The sequence below is a fragment of the Notechis scutatus genome, chromosome 9, assembly GCF_049901735.1.
Source record: "Notechis scutatus isolate UNSWTSFEM ecotype Mainland chromosome 9, rNotScu1.2, whole genome shotgun sequence".
In the NCBI taxonomy this organism is placed as follows: domain Eukaryota; kingdom Metazoa; phylum Chordata; class Lepidosauria; order Squamata; family Elapidae; genus Notechis; species Notechis scutatus.
In genome coordinates this window covers 233,928-258,219 of record NC_142017.1, presented here as the reverse complement: position 1 = coordinate 258,219, position 24,292 = coordinate 233,928, and the positions used below count along the sequence as shown (strand labels likewise).

Here is a 24,292-nt window from a genome sequence, read left to right as displayed (position 1 = left end):
TAAGGACATCTTGCTGTGAGAATTAGCACCACGGAAAGCATAGAATACTTTCCCAATGAAGAATGGAGGAGGCAATTGCAATTTGAAGACCTTCCCACCAGGAAAGGGTCCCTGCTTGTGAAATGAATACCACTTCTGCTTTGCCTTCCATATCAAGAAGCTTCTCCCGAAGTCCAGTGGTGCCTAATATTTTTAACCAAAATTTATTACCCTGACTTCTCTCCACTGCCTTTTATTCACTCGGTCAATTGCTTTTTTGGCATTGCTAACTAGGAAGTATCCACTGGCTTAGGATAAGGTCTGTCTTATGCTGACGTCACCTTTTCTTTGGCTACCAAGTTTCCTGCTTTGTCATGCTTTCCTTGTGAGTCGAATTCTTTACATTTACTCTCCTGGATGAGTGCCAGGATCTCACCTTCGGGTGTTAAGAATTGCTAAGAGCCATCAGAACCTGTGTAAATTACAGCCACGCAGACAGCATGTTGAAAAATCAATAAGTAATGAAATCGTACTGCAGGGGAGCAGCCAAGAGAGCAATGGGTGGAAAAATCCTGAGGGCTTGCTTTCATTTTGTCAAAGAGAAAGGAGGACATTGTGGTGTCCTGCAACAGAACTTCCCATTGGTCAGGGAAGAGATTGAAAGGCAGCCGGGATCCCAAGGGGGGGATCCTGCTGGTTCTCACTTCAGATTCTCCTGCCTCCACTTAACTGGGCCCTGGCTACTCATCTGCTTTGCAATGGATTTGTGGCTCCAGGTCTTCCGGGTTGGGTATCCCCTTCCCTCTTCCATCATTTCCCCAATGGCTGGGAAGGATGGCTAGAGTCCTTGCCTGGGAGGTAGGTGGGCAAAGGCCTCGGAGGCAGGCTGTCTCTTCAGGCCCGTCAGCCAGGCGCATAGAGCTGAGCCCTCCGAGGTGGGCAGAGTGCGGAGGGGAACAGGCCTTGTCTGCTGCCACTGGGAACGTGGCGCTGGCTAGGGCAGGACTGATTTGCTCACATATTAGGAAGGACCTCCTCCATGTTCAAAGAGGACACCCAAAACATGAATTATGGGTTCCACGGTCCAGCATTTGAGTAACTGGGAGAAGTGCTACCACTGTGGCTGAGCTTGAAGTAGGGGTGTGACCGGCTGGCCTTCCTCCCACTTTGCCTCTGGGGGAAAAACTCTGCTGGTCCTGGGAGAAACTTGCTGGCCTGTCCTGGAGGGTGCTGAGTTCACCAAGGCTTGGTTGGGCCTCTGAAGCAAAGCCAGCCTGACCTGATTACCAGGAGGACAAAGGAAACCTGGCTTGTTTGCCCTTTGCTCACCTTGAAAGAAATGGCAGGGAAATCCAGCTAAAGAACTGGGGGCGGCGGGGTGGTGGTGGTGTTTGCCACTTTTTCCTTTGGAGCTCTCAGTTCTGAAGAATTGCCATCAGAGATTTTCTGAATGAGTAAATGAGCCCCCCCCCCTTTTGTTTGGCTTGCTGCCCTCCTGGGGCTCATTGGAGTAGCAGGATAACAATTAATTAGAGGCTTTTTAGAGGGGGCTTTGGCGATTGCCTCGGGCTGCTCTTCCATGTGGTTCTTGGAAGCATGGAGGCTTCCTCTCCCTGGGAAGAGCCCGGCCAGGCGGCAGCTGGGTTCGGCCCAGCCTCCTCCCAGAGAGAGTCCTTGCTGCCATGTCTTATTTTATTGATTTATTTGATTTGTCAATCCCTTACAAGATAATAGATATAAGCATATACATAGTTATGAATACATGAAATGGATACATATAAGAAAAATATAAAAGAAACAATAGGACAGGGACGGTAGGCACGATTGGTGCGCTTATACACGCCCCCTACAGACCTCTTAGGAAAGTGGGGAGGTCAATAGTAGACAGTCTAAGGTTAAAGTTTTTGGGGTTTGGGGAAGAAACCACAGAGTCAGGTAGAGGATTCCAGACATTGACCCCTCTGTGGCTGAAGTCGTATTTCCTGCAATCCGGTTTGGTGCGGTTAACCTTGAGTTTGTATTTGCTCTTGTGTTGTTATGGTTGAAGCTGAAGTATTCATTGACAGGTAGGACATTGCAATGTATGATTTTATATACCATACTTAGATCAGACTGAAGGCGGCGTAATTCAAGGTTTTCTAGGTCTACAATTTCAAGTCTGGTGGCATAAGGTATTCTGCAATGAGTAGAGGAGAACTCTTCTAGTGAAATATTTCTGGACTTTCTCAACTGTGTTAACATCAGATACGTAATGTGGGTTCCAGACTGATGAGCTGTATTTAAGTATTGGTCTAGCAAATGTTATGTATGCTCTAGTTAGTAGTGTGATAATACCAGAGAAAAAGCTACATAGGATTAGGTTAACAACTCTTAATGCCTTTTTAGCCATGTAGTTACAGTGGGCTCTAGCACTTAGATCATTAGAGATGAGTACTCCAAGGTCCTTGACAGAGTTTGGATCATCAACAAGGTTTTGACTATTCAGCTTGTATTTTATTTTCTGATTTTTTTTGCCAATATGTAAGACAAAGCATTCATTTGTTGAGATTTGAAGTTGCCATTTGTTTGACCATTCTGATACATAGTCAAGGTCTTTTTGAAGGGTAGCAGTATTGTCTGTGGTGTTGAATAGCTTTACATAATCAGCGAAGAGAATGCAGTTGCTCTTGATATGATCACAGAGGTCATTTATGTAGAGTAGGAAAAGAGTTGGTCCTAGAACACTGCTTTGGGGGACACTACTGTTGACAGGTACAGAATTTGATAGGACGCTCCCAATTTTTACCATTTGTTGTCTGTTTGATAGGAATGCTTCTATCCAGTTATGCAGGTGTCCAGAGATACCGTAAGATTTTAGTTTTAGGAGTAGTTTGTCGTGTACCACTGAATCAAAGGCTTTTCAGAAGTCTATGTAGATTGCGTCTATTGCTTGCCCTGATCAAGTTGTGTAGTCCATATGTTTTTGCAGTGTAAAAGTTGCAGATTACAGGATAGTTTTTTTTTTCTGAAACCAAATTGTTTATTAGAGACTGGGTTGTTTGTCTCTAAGTGGAGGATAATGGATTGGTTAATAATTGATTCCATGACTTTACAGGTGACGCAGCATAAGGAGATTGGTCTGTAATTTTCAACTAGGCTGGGGTCTCCCTTTTTGAAGATGGGGATGATTGTGGCTTGTGACCATAGGTTTGGCAAGGAGCTGGTCCTGAAAGATTTTTCAAAGATTATGCTTAGAGGTTCAGCTATGGCAGTGGATAGCTTTCTTAAGAAGTAGGCACATATTCCGTCCAGCCCAATAGATAGAGATGGTTTTAGATTGTGTAGTGCTTTTTCAATATTGTCTTCTGTAAAATCGATATGTATTAGATCATTGTAGTTTTCTGTGGTTCGACTAGGAAATACTGGGCATGATCCATTGCTGTTTACAAATACTGAGCCAAAGAATGTGTTAAAGAGGTTGACTTTAATAGTGTCGTCGTTGCAGTCTTTACCATTAGGTCCTTTCAGGGGTGGGATGGATCTTGAGTCTTTTAGTTGTTTACAAAATTGTAGAAAGCGCGGGTGGAATTGGTGCATAGGAGGTTTTCCTCTTGTTTAATGTGATAATTGGTGCATTCAGTCTTTATCTGGTGGCATAAATTTTTGTATCAGCTTTTGAAGTTGGCAACGTGACCAGATTTGTTTTTCCGCCAAAGTGATCTCTTTTTGGATTGAAGCTTCCTTATTGTTATGGGTAATCTGTTTTTTCTGGTTTTGGGAGTTGTTATTGGTACATATAGTTTGATGCCTCTTTTGACTTCAAGTAAAAATATGTTGTAATGGTCTTCAACAGTATTGCATCCAGTGAATAGAAATTGCCAATCAAGGGATGAGAGATCGTTGTCTATAAGATCATAGTTGCCTTTTTTGAAGTTATAATTGGGGATCAAATTGTTGTGTTGATTTTTGTGTGGATGTATGTTGAGACAAAAGTCAATCATGCTGTGGTCACTGTTGGAAAAGGGTTCTTTAATTTGTATTCTGTAAATTGAATTCAAACTATTGCAGAAGATGAGATCGAGGCAGTTGTTAAGTCTAGTATTGTTGGTTACTAGTTGTTCCAGTCCCAGGTTTGTTACAGCATTGTAGAAGGTTGCATGTATGGTTTCAGTTTTACATTCGTTTAGGGTCCAGTTAATATGCAGTAGATTGAAGTCACCAAGAAAGATAAAAGCATGTGGGCAGGATGCTGCACATGTTAGTAGTGAATTTAGCTTGTTTACATGTTTGATGTCATAACCAGGGGCTCTGTAACATAATAAGAATCAAAATGTGATATTTAAGGACAGTTCACAGATGGTGGATCTTCCTGCTGGCAGCCCCAGAAACACGTCTCTTTTAATTTGGGGTGTTGCAGAACAGCTGCTTATGTTGCTTGGAGAACGCTAATGAAACAGTCCCTGAAATATTGGCTGCTTCCCTCTTTCTGCCTTCATAAATGTTGTTCAGAGGCTTGAAAAGGGGTGGCAAAGAATGGAATTGCCTTCAGAGGCCCCTTTATTCTGGAGGGAGAGGACCGGCCCATATCTGTCACTCCAAATTATTATAGTTCTAAGAAATCTCAGATCATCCTTCTGCACATAAAGTCGGTTTGTTAAAATAGGGTTTATCTGGAAGGCCTTTGGTTGTTCGGAGGGCAGAGAGTTTTGAAGAGTCGGATGATTTAAGCTCGATCCACCTGAGAGCATCAGCCTTTAGATCGACCTGCCTAATCCTCACCCCATCCCCACCTCTGGACCCCCCTTTCTCCTCTGAAAGTTCTGGCTGTTTAGGCTCTGGGACAAAAGCTCGTTTGGGGAGGGCTGGGGAGTCGGGCTGCAGTTGTCCCTGTTTTCTGCCCCCAGCTGCATAAGTAGAAAAGATTTCCACACCAGGATTTCCCTGGGTCAGTTTTAAAACTGGCAGAGCTCTGGTGGGAACAGGGCAGTTGTGTGTCTGGGAGAGAGAAAAACTTCTGGCTCTTTTGAAGGACCAGCTCTCCTTCCCAGGAGGTTGTGGTCTTCCCAGTGTTGCTCTGGGGGCTTCCCTGGGTCAGTTTTTAGACAGGCCAGGGAGCTTGCCCCTCCCCCCTCCTCTTTCTACGATTTGTTAAGCTTGTGGTGTGGTGGGCAGCTTGACTTGGAAGTTGCAACATCAGGAAAGAATAGCTTAAATCCAGTGACAGGTATTTCCAGAAACAGCAGAGTATATTCTGTGAATTCAAAGATGCTCACGTTAAATCTAGCAAAGGTTAGGCTAGAGGACCACTGAAAAAACTGACCGTCACTGACAGCCCAAACAAGGAATGCAATGGCCGGCTGGGCTCCCTGGGAGAGCAGGTCTGGGGATGCGAAGGGTCCTGCTGGCCCCGGGCCCTGGGGTGCAGAGATACTTCCGTGGACAAAGGCAAACGGAGGTGTCCCACAGGAGGCCAAAAGCTCAGAAGGCTGAACCTCTGGTCCCAGTGGCTGACCCAGGTGGGATCCTCCCATATTCCAAGGAACCCATAAAGCTACTCCTAGCTAGCAGGGGCGCCTGGGGTCTGCCAGGAGCAGGCAGGAGGCTGCCTCTGTGGGTGGGGGTGTCTAGATGCTTTTCTTTTCCCTTCTCCAACTGAGAGCAAGAGAGGCACCCTTTCCTTTGTGGGAGAGTGGCCAGGTTAGCCTCCTGTGCCCAAGGGGTCCCCACCGACAGGGCAGTGACAGAGGGGCTGGCAGAAGGGGGCAACACGGTCACCTATAACGAAGGGGTCAGCATTGGATTTCTGTCCCTCCTGCTGAGCTGGGGAAGGGCGGCAGCAGCAGCACAGGGGATTCCTGGGGCCCGGCCCCCCAGTTGACAGGAACTGCCCAGCACGGACAGTGGGCCTTCCATGCTACAGTCCAAAGTTTGGGTTTGATTTTAAAATGCAATCTCCTAAAACTGGCCCCTAACAAAGAGCTTTGTCTTTTTCCCTTTGTGAAAAGTTGACTTCCGGGGCTCGGAGATGGACTTCAGCCGGGGCAAGCACCAAAGTCACCAGCCGTTCATCGGGGAGGAAGAAAGGTGAAGCGAGGTTTTCCAGTGCTTGGCGTAAGGGGAGCCCCCCATGGAGGCAAGAAGAAAGGAAACGGGAGAGATGCTCGCTGAAGACTCCAGCAGGTTAATTCAGGAGGGAACTTGGTTTCCGGTTCAATGTCTTGACATTCTGTGGCATGGCTCGGCCTCCTCTTGTTGGCTCCGTTTCAGTTTGTTGAAGTCCGTTAAGTCTCTAAATCTCTCCTCTAGGTCTTCTCTCAAGTCAGCTTCCCTGTGCGTGGCTAGTGTGGTGATTTCTCTGTCTTTTGTTTTTTTAAAGTTGTACAGATACCTATCTCTCAAGTGTTTTTGAACCAAATTCAAAAATTTTAAACAATTAAAATAATACCCAATTTATTGATTCTTAAAGTTTAAAAATAGCAGCCAAGTATAACCTTCCAGCACGACTAAATGAAACCCCCAGTGGGTGTCTGCTCAGAACCCCTTGCCCTGGACGGCAGCCCCCAGCCTCTTCTTGCCTCCTAAAGGTCAGGAAGGACCTTCGGAAGCCCCTTTTCTGACCAGCACATTTTATTCCATGGGTCCCTTCTCGCAATGTTCTTTAAAACTTTAACAAACTTCTTTTGTAAATCCAATAAATGAAAGTTATCCAGGTCACCCTTTTAATTAATTACTACTACTACCTCAGATGGTTTCATTTGTACATCCATATTATTCTTGTAATCTGTCATTTTTAAATCCGGTTTCAAATCAGTCTTAAACTTGTTCCTCCTCTTTCATAAGAACTTTTAAAGAGTCTGTCTATAATGGCAGACACTCTTAAAATTATCTTCTGAGTGTATTGTTCGCTTAAATAAAATGTAAGTGTTCTTTTCCTTTAATTGTAATTTTTAATTCCTTCTGGTTCCCTCTGGTGTGTAAGCTTCAGGATTCTACCCTACCGTGCCTTTTTTAAGTAATCAAAACAACAGCATTTTCCCACAGGAAAGAGTCTTAATGTCAAAATCTTATTTTAAATCACTCTGGACTCTTAATCTATTTGTAACTTTCCAAAATTAATATTTTTATTTTTTTAAGTCTTTAAACTTTAAAACTCATTGATCTAAAGGTTCCTAATAGCCAAAAAGCAGCTAAAAACCATTTTCCAAAAGTGGTTAGAAGAACCACTTTGTGAACTGAGTGTCCTTTTGGGAAGGCGTGGACCTTGGTTGGAGGCAGAAATGGCCACCCCCGTGTCCCCTGGGGACTGTGGCCCTGCAGCTCCTCATGGGGAGCAACTCCCTCGAGCCCCCTCTGTGTCCAAAGAGGGATTATCCACGAGCTGCTCCACTCGCCAACCTTCCTCCCGGCAGAGGAGCCAACTTCTGCCGCAGGTGTGCCGGCGGGCGGCATTCCCGTGGCAGTGACTGTCCCGAGGGAAGCGGGAAGGCGGAAAAGCCTGGGCTTTTCAAAGGAGCCGCCTTCCACACCAGTGTAGTATCCTGCTGTTCTTGGATTGCTCATCTATTTAAGCCTTTTTCTTTCAAGGTTACACCAGAAGAATTGGGCTTCATTTGCTTAGCCTGCATTCTTTTTAGTTTCAAGGGTAGCAGGAAGAAATCTCACTGGCAGGCCAGAGAGCCACTCTTGGACAGACTGCGAGGAAGTAAATACATAAAGAGGATTCCTGAAAAAGAGCCTGATCAGAGAGCAGAGCCCCAAAGTTGTTTTAAGAAGAGTAGCTTCCGAAAATAAAAACAGCAGAGGAAACTCTATTGCTTTTAGGCCCCGATGAAGGGACGTTTCCTGCTGGCCGGCCCTGAGGAGACCCGGCCTTGCCCCAGGCCCCGGCTGGAGGTGGCCTTCCAGCACCACCCTGAGCGGGGAGGGTGGGTGGGCATCGTGAGAGTAGCCCCTGGTGGCATTGGGGCACCACACTCGAATAGTCCAGCCATGCTTTGTCCTCCTGCCACGACCTGTGTGCTGCCTGCAGCTTAGAAAGGGGATCGAGGTCTGGCGCCGCATTCTACCTTCGTCTTGGCTTGCCAAATCTTCAGCCGGTGTCATTTTTCTCCCTTCTTGCCCTTCTTCCTTTGAGGACATCAAGTAGCCTGACCAGCGAGGCTAACAACGTCGCTTGGAATAATGCCCGAATTGGTTTGGTCCAAGAGGGGAAATGTTTTCAACTCTACACTAATTTGTCCTGCACTTTTGGGGAATAAAAAGTAGCTGAAACGGTGCCAGTGGAGCTGGAGGCCCTTGTCTGTGGGGACTGAAGTGGTGGAGAAGCTGCAGGAATAAATCCGAGGGCATCACAGCTCTTTCCTCTAAAGAGAATGCAGCCAGATAGAAGGCGCATTCCTGGTTTTTGGATGCCTTTGTTTTTCGTTTTCCCATCCTTTTTCCTGTCCTGTTGACTCCAGGTGTCACTTTCTCTGCTGCTGCTGCTGCTCTTTGGTAGAGAAGCCTCTGGCCTCAAGGGCCCCTGACTCTCCCAGCCCAGGGAATCAGGGCAAGGGTAAACCTTTGCAAAGGAAGCCGTTGGCCAGGAAGAAGTGGGGCCCCGTATGTGTCCCTGGCTGCAGGCTGGCTCGGCCCTGAATCGTTCTGGGCTCCACCAATGCCCAGCACATGCTGGTTAGTTCACTCCTGAAATGGAGGGGAAACTGTTATCGTGCCCCCCTCCCCCCCCCCAAAAAAAAGTCTGGTTAGCTGCTGTTCAAGTAGGCAGCCCTGACTTGATGGGCTTCCCTCTGTCCGAGTCCCCCAGCAAAAGCCGTTTCCTCTTCTCCGCTTGCCAGGGCCTCTCCCTTCCTATTGGCATCTTTTAGCTCAGATCAATACTGAGCCCTGCATAACAGCTCAGGCACGGCTGCTTTGCTTTGCATCGATCAGGCCTGTTTCCAACAGGTAGCAAGAGGCTCCCCAAGGCGATGCCTGCGATGACTCCAGGCTAGTCCATGACCCAGGGTGGGAGGACCCTCAGGCCCTGAAGGACCGTATTCCCTGGCTCCACTTCTGCAGCATACATGCAGCCTGCAGGGTGTGAGATGCAATAAAGAACAGGCCATAGCACCCTGCCCCTTCTGGCATTGCTCCCCCCCCCCCAAAACGGGCATCCTGCCATTCAGGCCAGGCGGGGATGCTGCTGCGGCAAGCCGAGGCAGGAACCTTCCAAGCACAGCCTACTGAAGAAGGCCCCCTCTTCTTCACCGTTCCCTTGTCCATGGATGGTTCTGCTTTCAGAGCAAAGGAGCTCAGGGGAGGAACGAGACTGCAGCAGAATTGCCCAAGATGCCCTTATTGCTGTAGGAGGCTGGATGCCAAGTTCCCAAAAGGAGCTAATCCAGGTGTAACCAGGCCTCCAGAAGATCAGCCGCTGCTCTGGTGTTGGCTTTGGGGCCCACCACGAAGGGGAGTTTGGGAGGAACTGCCTCTCTCACATTGTCTGGCACTGAGTCCAACCACAGAGCCTCTAACTGGCATCAGACTTCGGGATGGGACTGGTCCCCCTGGTGAGTCGTGATCCGTTGAGCCTTGGAGCACATCAGAAGCAAAACCTTAACTGAGCAATGGCGACCTAGATCTGTGCTGCCCAAATCCAGGGAGCCACAAGAGGGCAGCAAAGAGGTTCAAAAGGTGCAGCTCTTGTGTAATCCCCCCCCACCCCCCCACCTTCCCAGAGTTGAGCAGGCTGGCTCAATTTTTTTCACCCATCACCACCCTGTGTCCTTTAAGGCAGTGATCCCCAACCTTTTTATGCCGCGGCCCGGACGTCCCCAACCTTTATGGCGCAAGCCTTACCGCAGCTGGTTGCTGGGCGCCGCCATCTTTTTTGATGAAAAAGCGCTTCCGGTGAGCTCACCGGAAGCACTTTTCATCAAAAAAGATGGCGCAGCGTTCGGTGAGCTTTTCCTGGTAGAAATGGCTTTCTACCTGGAAAAGCTCACCGAGCGCTAGCGCCGCCATCTTTTGATGAAACAGCGCTTCCGGTGAGCTTTCACCCGGAAAGCTCACTCGCTTTCATCAAAAAAGAGGGTGGCGCCCAGGCAAACCAGCTGGCCCGGCAGGACTGTTCCACGGACCGCAGGCCGCGGACCGAAAGGTTGGGGACCCCTGCTTTAAGGCACGCAACATCCTTCAGAGTGCAGAAAAGGAACACAGGAAGATGAATAAATGAATGGCCATGTCCAGTCCAGGCTGCACCTGAGGGTGAGAATCATGATGGGTGCAACCCCCTCTAGGGCTATTCGTAGGAAAATCCAGAGCACCCGGGGTGGGGGGCGGCAGTTGCTCCCAGGAACTTTACAAAGCAAAAGGAGTTGCTCCCCTTGAGATGCCAAGGGTTCTGAATCTGAGAAAGAAGCCGAACCACTCAGCCGACTTTTAGTCGGCTCTTCTTGGAGTAGCTCATGCAAACCTCCTCGCGAGTAGTCTCTCCTTTGCTAACATTCAAGTGCAGGACAGGGGAAATGGTTTTGCAGGAAGCCTGACTCCATTTGGCCGGAAGAGCAGGGCAGGCGGTTCCACAGCATTGCCTGGAAGCAGCGAGGCTGAATGGCTCTTCCAGATCCTCAGTTCTCTGAAGACCATTTTTTCTCTTCTTCTAAAAAGGAGCGAATAATCTGCCTCTCGGTCAGCCATAGCGATGCATTTCATGCTTTAAGAGCAAGAGAGGAATTTTAAAACAAAGCCCTTTGCGAGAGCTGGAGCAGTTGAAGGCAAGACCCTCTTTCCTTGAGTTTCTGTCGACCTGAGAAAGCTTGCATTACAATGACACTTCATTCTTCATCCTTTCTATAAAGTGGCTAATTGATATCCATGGAGACTGTTCTCATAGAAATAAGCCTCTGCATTTACTGGGCTTGAGACAGCTATCCCTGCAGTTATTTGCATGACATACCAGTCCACCACTTTTTAGCGTAGCATCTTGTGCAAATCCAGCCAATATGGTAAATTGACTGTTTGTGTAACATGAACCCAGAAAATTCAGCTACTGAGCAAACTATTGATCAGTGTGCTGTGTCAATGTCCCTTTTCTCTCTTTCTTGCCTTGGGAGAGCTACCAGATTAGAGCTGCAAAACTTTAGATTTCCTAGTAGATGGCAGCAAACAATGCTGTTTCTAATCTCTTATCTGCCATCTAATGGTGGTGTCAGTTTTTGCAGCCCTTACTTCAAATTGACAACTGCCAGTTTCTCCAAGCTACCGTGTTTTGCCAGACTTGCATAGAATCTATTCCAATGGAAGCACCTGAAGCACTTTTTAGTGGGGAGGGGTTTCTAAGCCACCAGGTCTTTAAGAATTAGAGCAACGTATAGGCTGAGGTACTGAAGGGCAGATAGAAATCATTCATTCATTCATACATACATACATACATACATACATACATACATACATAAACACACACACACAAATGTACATACCAGTACCATTTGCAATGATGAGGCACATTCCAAAGTTATAAAATGTATGGCCATACGAGCACAAGTTTTCATAATATTTGTAAATGGAGATTTATTTATACAGACTGATACTCTAATAATGGCAATTTGAATATAAATACATTTCACCCCAATTGTTTGCCCTTCTAGATAGATCAAACTAGAAAATAACACCACAAAGACCAAAAGTACACGTTATTGAGAATAGAGCTGGAGGTTTTCTAGACTCCATACCATTTCAGGCAAGTGACTGTCCAGTCTTTTCTTAAAAATCCTCCAGTGACGGAGCACCCACAACTTCTGACAGCAAGCTGTTCCACTGGTTAATTGTCCACACAATAATCAGCAATTAGATATTATTTATTTACCAATAAAATGTGCGTGCTGTCCAACTCCTGGTTACTCCAGGTAGCTCACAGCCACTAAAACACCAGGAACACAAGGAATAGCAACGGAACAAGTGCTGGGAGTGACGAAGCGAAAAGGGGCTCCCCACTCCTGGCCAAAAGCCAGCTCTTCATAGGGCCCGGGGGGGGGGAGGCGTCACAAGGCACTGAATGCGATCAAGACCTTTCGTTGGCTCCTGACTGAGCAACTGGAATGCTGAACCGGGCCTCCTTCGGTTCGATCAGGAGGCTCTCGCTGAAAGATCCGCTGATTCCCAGCCATTTTCCAAACTCATTTACGGGGCGTTGGTTTTAAGCCTCCCAATGTTCTGAGCCTGCTAGGCGACCTTCGTGCATTTGGCATGGATCCTGGCAGATGAAGAGGTCCAGGAGTTCTGATGAAGGTGCTCACTTAGCCAGGAGCTTGGAAAGGCTCCCTGTGCATCACTCCCAGGTGTGGGATGGGTTTGCCTCCACCACATCCTCCACTTAGAGGAAAGAAGTGAATGCCTGCCTTTCAAAACTGGAGGTGCTCTATCTCGAATAGTCTGTGGGGAGAAAGGCAGGATACAACTCAAGACCACAAATAGACACCAATAAACGAGTGAATGCATGCAGCCTTAATGCTGGTGGCTGGCACCCGTGGTATTGCCTTGTTTGACTGGAATGCCTCCCTTCTTTGAGGGTGGAGAAGTACTGGGGTGAAGTCCTGCCTGTGGGTGGCATGGAGCTGACGTCTCCCTTTTCCTTCCAGGATGAGATGCTTCTAGAACACCTACATGGAGCAGCACTCGAGCAGCAGGCAGGACGTGCCGGACAGTCACATGCAGAAAGAAAGAGTCCCCAACTTTTACACGAACCAAAATTTGCTCTGAAACAATCCAAGGATTTCTCTGACCAAACTCTTCAGAAATACACCAGAGCCAATCTACGGAAAGCAACTATTCACCTCTCCCGATGCCGCTGGACCTGCCGTTTCCTTCTCTGGATCTCAAGCGGGCACGAGGCGGAGGACAAGTCGGGTGTGGAAGGGCAGGTCTTTGGGATCACGATCAGGTAGGGATCCTCCTTGGGGCCATTTCCATGATTTCTTGACAAGTTGATTCTGGATTGTATCTGTTGTGGGGGCCATTGTTATAGGTGGGCAGGTACAATACAGGTAGTTCTCCACCATTCAAAGTTACAACAGCTGCACTGGAAAAAGTGACTTATGGCCATTTTCATACTTATGACCATTGTTACTATTGTAACATTACGACCAAAATTACCATTGTAATTTTGATCCTGTGGTTACGGGATCAAAATTCAACGGGCACGTCACAGCGTCCCTTGGCCAAGTCCCCTTTTGGGACCATCCTTCAAGCAAAGTCAATGGGGAACTCAGATTCACTTAACAACCAGGCTACTAACTTAATAACTACAGTGATTCACTTAATAACTGGCAAGGAAGGTCGAAAATGGGACAAAATTCGCTTCTCTTGCTGAAGCCACATAAACTTGGGGCTCAGTTGGGGCCGTATATCGAAGGCTGCCTAGGCCAGAGGAAGCCCCCATCCACAGCCACAGCCACAGCCTGAGCTGCGGCTGTGCAGCCTCCTGATCCTTGGCAGGGTTGCCACTGGGAGACCGGGAGCCCCCTGCACGCCTCTCAGGCGTCCCTTTCAATGCAGCCTCCCGTTCCTCTGGATGGCTGGTGCCTCAGCTGGGGGGGGAATTGGTCAGGAGTGGGTGTGCAGAATGAGGATGTTCGATCAGCTCTGGAGAGAAGCTGCATGAGGGCAACTTCTGCAAGGAGGAGCAGCCGGAGAGGGAGGCGGCCTGGCTGATCAGCCCCATTCCTCTGGGGAGACGGTCTCTTCTCTCCCAGTCACCCAGAAAGGCCCTTCCGGGCTCCCCCAGGGTTCCAGGCAGGTGGTCCCTGCTCCAGAGCTGCTGAGATTTTCACTTAACTCTCCTACCGATCATGGCTGCTTCCATGGGAATGGGACTCTGGGAGACGCCGGCCTTTTCCTGCCTGCAGGGGGCGGGTTCTCCTGCGGAGGAACCGCTCCCAAGTGCCCTTGGGTAGCTCTCCCTGGCACCACCACCAGGAGACCTGCGTCTGCCACACCCGAGGCTAGCTCTGCCAGGGCAGGGGCATAATTTCAGGCTGCTAGTGGGGTACAGGGTAGCCCCTTTTTGGACTTTAAAGGACTGTCCCTCCAAGGCCGGCCAATCGCTCTCTAGGAGCAGCCAGAGTCCAATGTGTGGGACTCTCTGGCATCCTCGGCAAGGCCACCCGAGGTGGGCACAAGCATGAGGGGTCTCCGGATCAAAGAACAGCCCTCTCCTCAGCAGGGGAGATCAATGGGGACACCTTGCCTTCCCTTTTGGAGTCTCTCCCTTAAGGGGCATATTTAGATGATGGCCCAGGAAAGATGCCCCAGTCAAACTGGTGGCCCACAGGCCAGATGCATCACACGCAGGCCACGCCCAGCCCAGCTCTGCAAAGGGGGAAAACACTGTGATAGTCCCATGACGGCAGCGTGAGGCCGCGAGTTTGACCCTCGTGCCTTATCGGACGGGCCCTTTAGCTGCCGAGGGCTACGTCGGAATACGGCAGCTTTAGGGCTCTGCTTCCGCAGGGCTCTGCGCATGGAGCTGCTGCTCGGAGGGCCCTCCTCGGTTCTGCATGAAAATGATCAGCACCTGATACACGTGCTCTGATCCCCGTGGAAACGCCTGTGCGCGACGCTTCCTCAGGAGACACGCTTGCACGGGAGAACTGTCTGGCCCGAGAATGACCCCAACACCGACAGCATTAGATCCCCCCTTGCAGACCCCCCAGTGGGAGGCCCAGCAAGTCCTGGATGCTGGCACTCGCTTGCTGGGCAGGTTCTGGCAGGAGTAACATCTTGGGTCCAGTCAAACAATGGATCCCCTGGCTGAGGAGGGCTGGGAAGTTTCCAGCTGCAGCTGCTCTGTTTGCAGGAGGAGCCAACCTCCTTGCCGTCCTGTCCCTCTCGAGAGGAAAGAACCGTTTGTCTCTAGGGAAGGTCCCTGCCAGCCCGAGCGGGCCCAAACAGCTGGAGCACCAAGTGCCGTTCACCACCCATTGCCCAACCACCTGCGCTCCTTCCCTATTGGAGCAAGGCACCTGCCCTGGCCCCGCCAAGTGGCTGTCTGGGCAGGGCCACTGTAGCGTCTGCAGCAGACCCACAGGGTCTCCTCCTTCTGCTGAATGGCCCAGGAAGGCCAAAAGAGCCAGTTCCTGCTCAGGCCAGGAGTCCAGAACTGAGGCCTTTCCAAGTTGGTGGAGATCCTGTAGCCAGGAGAGCAGGAGGGGGACAGGAGAGGGAGGGGAAGCCTTCCCAGGTGCTCTCAAAGCAGCTCTTTGTGGTTTGACATGCTCTCCTTGAAGGCAAAACCAAGGTCGCACAGAAGAACAAAGAACAATGATAGGGATGGCTACAGTTTTCTTCATACTTGGAGGCCAAAAGAAAGCTGTGTGGAGAATATGAAATCTTTCATACTTGTAAAGGCAGGACTGTGTACAGTTTACTTAGGTAGTGGAGGAACACCCCCCCCCAGTCTAAGACAACCACCGTCTTCCTACTACCAACTCCCTTATTTTGTGGCTAAAGCACCCAAAGCCACCTTAGAGTTGAATGTCCCTGTGATTTGGGATTGAAAATTCTGGATGCTGGGATCATGAAGCAATGTTCAAGTGTTTTGAACCAGGCACCGACTAAACCAGGATAAAAACAAATACAGTAATTTGTATACCTTTTAGCAACTCCTGGAAGGCTCAGCTGGCTGTGCAGATGATCTATAAAATTTGGAATATAGAGGATTTCCATTTTCTGCTTTTATGGCAGTAGAGACATTCAATTTGCAGACTGTATGAACTTGCAGGTCCCATGAGCAGTGAAAAGGCTTCTCTTTTGTCACAGTTGTGATAAGTACTATAAAATATACAATGTAAGGATGCCGTAGATATGTTAAACATCATTTCTTAGCATAATTCAAAATCCCAGTGTTAAGCAAAACCTACAGTACTATGAAACCGGAGCCTTTATTTTTTTTTTGGTTCCAAGGATGGATGAATGCCAAACCTGGCTGAAGCTCCAATTGTTTAAGTGAAGGTTTTCTCACTCCAGTTTGTGTCCTGCTTATAGATGTATAAATGCATTCGCAGCCGTTGTAATCGGATGCTTTCCTGGGAGTATTTTCTTCCTAATCTCTGGGGAAGTCTCTTGGTGGTGCCCCCCCTCCTCTCAGGGGCTGTCACACGAATACCCCCGTCCGTTCTCCATTCCTCCCTGGGCTTCGTTCTCTGCTCCCTCCCCCCACCCCATTGTGGCGGTTGCAAACCGAATTGTCTGCTTTCAAGCTGCCTGGATGGGCTGCTGCTCCATGAGGAACCAGCAGGAACAGCATACAGATTTTGCCCAACAAAGCTCGGGCACTGCATTCTTTTCCAGGAAGAAACCTGAAAAGTCCTTGGACGGAAATGAACAAACAGCTTCTTGGCACTCCCAGGGAATGAGCAGTTCCAAACCCCAAAGTGCTGGTGGAGTAGCTGGGGAGCATAGGGTGATGTGCTGGCTCAGGCCCTAGCAGGATGAAAACCTTCCAGGCAATACGGCAGATTGTTTCCTTTGCTTAAGGCAGAGAGAGAGAACTTGCTGAAACGGCCATCAGTCAATCTAAGACAGCTCCTTCCTTCCATTTTCTTCCCTTCCCTCCCTCTTTTTTCCTTCCTTCCTTCCTTCCCTCCCTCCCTCCCTCCCTGATGGAGCTGGTTAAGGCAGAGCCATTCAGTCAGGTCTTCCTTGCTGCTGCTCCTGCAGCAGATTCCTCCCCACCTCCCTCTGAACCCCATCATTCTCTCCCAAGCCCTTCAAGGTAGCCAAGGTGCACTGGAGGAAGCCACTCTCGCCACGGCTCCTGCAGAATCATTTCTTCTGGCACCCAGAGGGGCCTGTGCTTAGACGGATGGAGGAAGCGTGGATGGTTGGGGTTTTGGAGGCGCCACCCCCCCGCTTCTCCCAAGAGGCTTGCAAGCAGGGGGCAAAGAGATCCTTCAAAGCCCCCCTTCCTGCCTGTGCCATTCCTTGTCTTCACCTGTTCTGGAGTAGATTAAAATACCCCCCCCCACCCGTCTGGTAGCCTTTGAGGAGGGGAGGGACACATCGAGAGTCAGTGGCTCCCTTGAGTTTCTTTCTCCCAGTGTGTTCAGAGTGGATGCCCCTTCGTTTCATATAAAATTTGGATGAGGTGCAATTCAGCAGAACTAAAATGCATTTTATTAAGCAGTAATTTGATAATTCTAAGAATGAGTGACTGCCTCAGCCTGTATTTCAGCTTTAGATAGAAGGCTGAACTCGGCTTCTGGTGTTGATTTAAAAATTAACCAAAACATTCTTAGGATCAGTGATTATATTTATTAGAATAAAATGAAGTTGACACCAATACACTAATCTAAGGCAGTTGCTCTGAATCAGCAGGAGCTGAACACCAGAGTCCCAGTCAGCCCTGTTGCTGAGAAGTAAGTTGCAAGTCATTTATACTGGTAAATTATTCAAACAACAACAACGTTAATTAAACAGAGTCGGATGGCCACAGTGCCACCACAAGTGCTTTGCATGGAATTTGGAAAAGAAATGTAGTCCTTAGTAGGAAGTTAAAAGGCACGGACCACAGCCCCCCCCCCGCCCGGCTTGCCCGCCGAGGGGCTGCGCTGGGCAGGCGGGTCGCGCCCCTCCGGCTCTTTCAGGCGGCTGCTGCCTCTTAAGCGCGTCCTCCTCCTCCGAGCTGGCTCGCCGAGCAGCGGGCAAAGGCCACCCGCTCGGGCTGACCAGGGCGGCGTTTCCGCAGCCCATCCGTCCCCATCCCGGAGGCCCATCGCTGCGAGAGACCCGGCGGGCCGGGCGCGCCCTCCCCTCCGACCCCAACCGGCAGAGGAAGCCACGTACCCGGAGCCGCTTCTCGCGGGGAAGCGTCGTCGAAGCAACCGGGCCAAGGACGCGGCCGCCCGCGAGCTCTTCAGCGCCGGCCGAGCGCGCCGCTCCGCCTCCAGGCAGCCCGACCGGGCAGCGCGAGCTTCAGGCCACTCCGGCCCGCCGTCCCCGCTCCTTTCGGCCGGGGCCGCCCGCGATCCGTCTCGCTGCCCGCGGCTCGGCTCTTCGGGCGTCTCGCCAGCCCCTGGCGGCTCAAGCGCTTCCCGACTGCAGCGCGCCCGGGTTGGGCGCGGCCAGCTCTGGGTCCCTCGGCCAGGCGGGCGGGGGCTCCGATCGCAGAGCCTCCCCCGCCCGCAACTCCTCCCGGTCCCCAGCCGACCTCCGGCGGCCCCTCGGCGGGCCTTCCCGCCGCTCCCGGCCAAGTCCGAGCGGCGCCGCGTCGCAGGGGACCTGAGCCCGGCCTTCCGGAAGGAGGCGCCGCCGCTGGGCCGGCTGCCTTGCCCGCGCCGAGGACGCCCGGCGGAAGCCATCCCAGGCCGTGACGTTGCCGCTGGGAGCCGGATCGGGGCCGCGTCCGGGCGAGCCTCTTCCCGCCGACCCCAACTTCCCCGGCAACTTCCCCATCCGGCTCCAGCCGCGGCGGCGACCAGAAAAGGGCTGGAATGCCCGGGGCGAGGCGGGAGTGCGCCCCCGCCTGCCCTCCCCTCCCCCCCGCCGGCCGCTCCGCCCGCGCGCTCCCTCCCTCCCTCCCTCCCTCCCCCGCCCGCCGCCTGGGCTGAATCTTATTGATCCAGAAGGTGGCTAATTAGCCCTTCCCGTCGTGCCTGGGTAATGAGGCACATGCGCACTGCACTAATCAGCCATTTTTTGCAGGAAACTAATTAGCAGAATAAAGATCCAAAGAGTTTTTTCCTCCCCAATCAGCAGATCTGAACGCGGCGCTTCCTGCTCCGGCCGCCCCGCCGTCCGGCTCCCGCCCGCCCGGGCCCCCGCCCGCCTCGCTCCGGGGCGCCGCCGCTCCCGGCGACGATGCTGCTGCTGCTGCTGCTGCTGCTGGGCAGCGGCGGCGGCGGCGGCGGTGGCGGCGGGGAAGCAGCGGGCCCGGCGGCACAAGTGGAAGCGGCTCCCGCCCGGCTCCGGCCGCCGCGCCTGCTCCGCGCCTCTCCTCCGCCTTGTCTCGCCGCCGCCGCCGCCGCCGCCTGTCCGGGCTGCAGCTCGGAGCCCGCCGCGCCCGTATCCTTCATGGGATCCGTCGCCCCCGCCCCCGCCCCGCCCGGGATTAGCCGTCTCGCCGGAGCTATCGCAGCAGGAGGGGCCGAGGAGGAGGAAGAGGAGGACGGACGAAGGAGGAGGGAAGACGCTGCCGCCGCCGCCGCCGCCGCGTAAGTGGCAACTTCGTTGCGCCCCGCCCGGGCTGCTTTGCATGGGGTGGCCCGGCCCCTTCTCGCCGGATCGGGGCCGCTGCTCCCCTCCCCCCGGCGGCGGAAACTTTGGGCGCCTCTCGCCGCGGGCAGGTGCTGCGGGCAGCCCAGGCCAGGCCGGTCGACCGGCGGGCGCGGAGGGCAGTTCGGAGCGGGAGCGCCTCGGGGCCCAACGATCGCGGCCGCATTGATCGGCCCATCTCCATAATCGATCTGGCAGCCGCGGAAGCCGCCGGGCCGCGGCTGCTCTCGGTCGGCGGCCTCCTTGTGAGCGGGCCCGGCGCGAGCCGCCTCTCCCCGCCCGCGGGGGCTGCCGCTTCGGAGCCCCGGCCTCCGCAAGGCCACCAGAGAGCCCGGCGGGAGCCGCCCCCAGCCCGTCGCTTGGGGCCGACTTGGCCGTTTCGGGCCGCTCTCCGGCTGAGGCCAGATGGGCCCGGGCTAAGCGCGGCTCCCGCTCGGCCGGGTGACTGCGGCTCCCCGCACCGGAAGGTCCCGCCTGCGCTGGAGCGGCCGCGGTTTGTCCCCAGCCGCGCCGGTCCCGCATCGCTCCGGAAACCGCGAAGTTCAGCCGCGCCGCTTCCCGGCCGCGGCGGCGGCGGCAGCCCAAAGTTCGCCCGGAAGGAATCCCGCCCGTCTCGGCCGGAGCCTCCCCGTCTCCCTGTCCCGGGCTCCAGCGGGCTTCGGGCGGCCGCCGCCGCGGGCACCTCTGGCCAGCCTCGCCGATCGCTGCGAGTCACCTATTTTCCGCCGGCCGTTCCGCGCCCGAGCTGCGGTTGGAGTTACTCCACAAGAGGCTGCCGGGCAGTTGGTGGCTAAGCCTTGCCGGGCAGGAGAGTGATTGCCAGTCTCCGCAGCCGCCGCAGAGGCCTCGGGCGAGCAGCCTTGTCGCGGTCCGAGCTGCTCGGGGCCGCTCCGCCACGAACAGCGGCCGGCTCCGCCAGACTTCGGCCGGGGACTCTCGTGCGAAGGCGGCGTCGGGACCCCACCGTTTAGCCGCATGAAAAAGCTCCGTTCCGGCCGTGGGGCGCCCCGCCTGCCTTGCGCCGGGGCAGACTCGGGGCCGGGATCTTCTCCCGAGCGGCAGGGCGACCGCCGGCCGGAGGCTTCGCCTTCTGTAGAGGCCTCGCCCGCCTGCCCGTCCCCGAGTCGGCTCTCGTCAAGGCGGTGTCGGGATTGTTTGCGCTGGGCCAGCGTAGGCCGAGGGATTTCTGCGTCCGCGGGGCTCGAGCAGGCCTTGCGGGCGCCGCCTCCTTCCACTCAGGCCGCTGCCGGGGAGCGAGGCCTGCCAAAGACCGGAGGGGCTTCCGTGTCAGGAGGCGTTAATGTCCCTTTGATGCCCCGCGCCTGGCCTTGTTTTCCGTGTCCCCTTCCCCCCTTTCTCTGGAAACTTCTAGGGCCGCTTCAATGCAGTCTCCGATCCCAGGGCAGCCTCCGGGCTCCTGCAGCGAACAGAGGGGGCCTTCCCGCTGCCCCACCAGCCTGACTCCCAGTTTCTAACCGATCCCCCACCCCCCACTGCCTTTTCTCCCTTGTGGGCCAGGTGACTTCCCTTGCCCGGCAGCCTCCTGCCTCAGCCCTTGCGCAGGTGAGGGAAGGAGAAGCAGCCCCTGCTGGGGGTGGGCTTTGAGAAGGGCCTGGGGTGGCCGAAGCCAGAGAAGGCCGGGAAGCCTGGAGAGCCCAGACCTTGCCTGGCCTTTGAAGGGCCTCCTTCTCCCTGGCTCTCCCCCTCCCCCTTCCGCAGGTGCCATTCTGAGGAGTGGGGGCGGCGGCTGTGGAATGGGAAGCCCTGGATCAGGCCGGGTCCTTGCCAGATCCTGCCCTGCCTTTTCCTCCAGGGAATGTCTAAAGCCAGAACAGGCTGCCTCTTGGCTTGGCTTGGCTTGGCTTGGGTGAGTGGACTGCACCAGGAACCAGGAAGCCTCTGTGTCTTTGGATGTGTGGCAGATCAACCTTGATTATCGCAGATCTTGCTAATTAACAGAACCACCTAATTGGACACCTCAAATCCCATCATTTTATCAGCTCGTGCAGCGGGACTGGCTCCCCTCACGACTCCCCTTCGTGCTGGAATTCGGGGGGGGGGGGATGAACAGGGAAGAGAGACTGAATTCATGGGCCAGGATGTTGTTTTGACCCATGGAAAAATGCAGCATCGGCTGCCTTACCTCATTCTTTCTACATTTTGAAGTGTTCTTTTTAATTTTACCATAACAGCCTTCTTTATTATGCTGCATTTTTTTTCTTCCAAAGATAAGAAAAAGAGTCATTACTACTTCAGCCTAAGGTTTCAAAATCTCATTTTATCCATTCCTTGAAGTATCCCATCTACCTCCCAGTAGTCCGCATCAGAATGAGAAACGTTGCAGCTGAAGCATTTGTGAGTCATGGACTCACGGCTGACTGCAGTTGTGGTCCATATTCAGGGAAGGCTGGGCCCTAAATAGCTTTGGGGGACACGATGCGGTTTCAGGACAGACCAAAAAACAAAGGGCCCAGGTGGAATGTTCTACCAGCACTTGGTGGTTTGGCAGCGTTAAAATGAACCAGCGCGTTTACTGTGGTGGGAGAAGGATGTTAGTTGGCTGAGACGCCTTGTGATTATGGGTGTGTGGAGACACCCAGCCAGTGTTGCCAAGAGAGTAGTCCGTGCTTGGGGGGACGCGATTGCTGAAGGGCCCCCTCCCAGTTAAGGAAGGACAGAGATGGAGGGAGCCTCTTGTATTGCAGCACGGCACAGCAGAGGAAGGGAAGGCACGGCTGTGCCTGTTCTGAGACCTCAGTCGAGGAGGAAGGGGCACCGGTTCCTTTCAAGTCCCCCCAGGGCAGATGTCTCCACAGCAACCAGGAGTGAAAAGGAGGAGGGCAATGGGAGCTTCTCGGGGAATGTGGCAATGTGCAGCCGGCCGGTGCATCCTTGGCCCTTTAATCAGATTTTTTCCCCTGCTGGGCTGTTTCAGGAGGGAGAGGGCAAGTATGGCCAGGCCTGGCAGCCGCCAAATGCCCTGCCTGTGTAATGGCTCCTGGGCGCGTGAAGAAATCTTAGCGGGGGGGGATTTGGGAGATTGTACTGGGGACCAAAGCGGCTCTTCAGCTGGTTTCACAATTCGTTGTTGTAATTGCTGAATTTCAAGTTGCTTTTTCATGATGGTGGCCAAATAAAAAACATTCTCTGTGCTTGTCTAGCAGAGCAGCTTGGTTAGAATCTGTATCATCTTTAATTAGGTGGGGTCGTCGTCTTGTTTCAGGAGCCTTTTCGAGTTGCTACAGGTGTTGAGGGTTTTCGGTGGATGGTGTTGCTAAAGGAGCTGTTTTTCCAATTTCAAATAGGAGCTTTCCTTCTGAGCCAAGGGGAACCTTCCTCAGCTGATCCCATTGTGCGGGGGGAACAGGACGTGGGGGGCACAGCCCTCCCTGTCCCACTCCCACTGCGTGAGAAGGCCTCAAAGCGTTGAATGATTTTGTGAGCCGGGGTGGCAATGGAGCCATTGTTTTTGTGATTTGCTGGGCTGCATCTCCCTTTTCTTCGGGAAGGGAAGGAAATATCTTTGCAGGGCTCCCTTTATTGGGTCTCTGCAGCAGAGCCTGCGAGGCAGGTTGATGGGGGGTGACCGGCCCAAAGCCTTCGGGCTCCCATGGCCCAGCACAGGGTTGGAATGGGACATTTACTGGTTCTGGCCCAAGCCCAGGAGCCTCCCCACCCAGGCTTTCACGCTGCAGCCCTTCTGGTGCCTAAAGCAGCCCTTGCAACTGCCCCAAGGCCACACCATGGCGTAAGGCTGGTGTATTGCCCAGGCACCTTGACCTGGAATAGACCAGGCTGCAGACGTGACTTCCCGGGCGATGCTCTGCCTGGGCCAAGAGGCTCTCTGGAAGAACGAGGAGCGGCGTGGAGGGAAAAGGCCACCAGCTTGCCTGAAGAGCCTTAGCCTTTCCCGGGAATTCCGTGTGAGAGGAGAAGGGGGTGTGTGAATCCCTCAAAGGATTGTTGACATTCCTGGTGGGCTTCTGGGCTGGGCTGATGCCCCCTGGCAGGGGCTGCCTTGTGGCAGGTGCCTGAAGAGGACCTGTCCTCATCGCCTGCGGGCCCCGCTGATGCCTGACAGAACTGTAATGGCTGGACAAGTGCAGTGAAAGCACTTTGGGTACCACGAGGAACTCAAGAGCTGCCAGTCAACCTTTGGGCTTGCTAAGGTCCGATGGGATTTTCTCACCCATCTCCCTCCCCCCTCCCAACAAATGCTGGCAAACTAGGTGTTCTAAGGAGGGAGAGCTTAAGGCTACAACAGCATCTGGGGTACTGCAGACCACCCCAAAGAAGCCCCCTCCACCTGAGCAGCCACCCTGCCAGGCTCTCCTCGACTGCAGTGAGCCTGGCTCTGCCACAGGTCTTCCTTCAGGTCACCCCGTGTCTTTAGATGTGTCGCTGGGGCTGTTGGGGAGCATCTGGAACACGTTTCTTAGGACAAACTTCCTTTATCATACTGAATGGCTCACATAAAGCCATGGCCCCCCTCTGAATGGTTAGTCCTCAGCTGTGGCAAGCGCCTCTCTTCAGCAGGCAGGGTCAGAGGTTTCCTTAGTCAAGCTGCACTCAGAAACTCCCAGGCATCTCCACCATTGCTCTAACCTGCTTTGGAGGTGTTCACAAATTCACAGGCAGCAACAACTCGGATTAATGAGCAAGGCTGGAGGTTTTCTGCTGGGCATGGGGAGCTCATGCAGGAGAGCAGCGGTTCTCCCCAGGGGCCAGTCCCTGCTTAGGGCCCAGCAGCCTCAGCCCAGGGCCTTTTCCAGCTGCGAGTAGCATTGCGTATTCCTGCCCTGCCTGTAGATGCCCTGAAGGGTAACAGGACTATTTAGTTTGACTTAAGGCTGATTTGGTGATGGAGATCTATGAAGTTCTTGGTGCTCTTTGAACTTGGAGACATTTCATTACCCAGGTGAGCAACGCCCTCCATACTGCTAATGTTCCCTAGTCAGCAGGCAAGCATCTCCGCTCAGAGAGTAACAGCAGATCAACCCTGAGTTTTCTGTTGGGGCTTCCATCTTGTTTCTGAGCAAAGCGGGATGGTTTTGACCTCGTAGCTCCCAAAAGTTCCTTTTCT

General features: G+C 52.9%; 1 protein-coding gene and 1 long non-coding RNA gene across 2 annotated transcripts in view; one reads left to right on the top strand and one right to left on the bottom strand.

Moving 5' to 3' along the window:
* The window catches only part of ZFHX3 (zinc finger homeobox 3), a 133,195-nt gene that overhangs the window by 34,782 nt on the left and 74,121 nt on the right, over positions 1–24,292 (top strand). The window contains 2 exon segments of the mRNA XM_026684846.2: positions 5,964–6,138; positions 12,579–12,880. The gene's annotated coding sequence lies outside the window, so the exon portion shown is untranslated.
* Positions 11,498–18,482, bottom strand: LOC113423440 (uncharacterized). The gene is made up of 3 exons (XR_015750590.1): positions 17,782–18,482; positions 15,590–15,768; positions 11,498–12,372 (listed from the first exon to the last, which is right to left on the bottom strand). It is a non-coding gene; the product is annotated as an uncharacterized LOC113423440 (long non-coding RNA).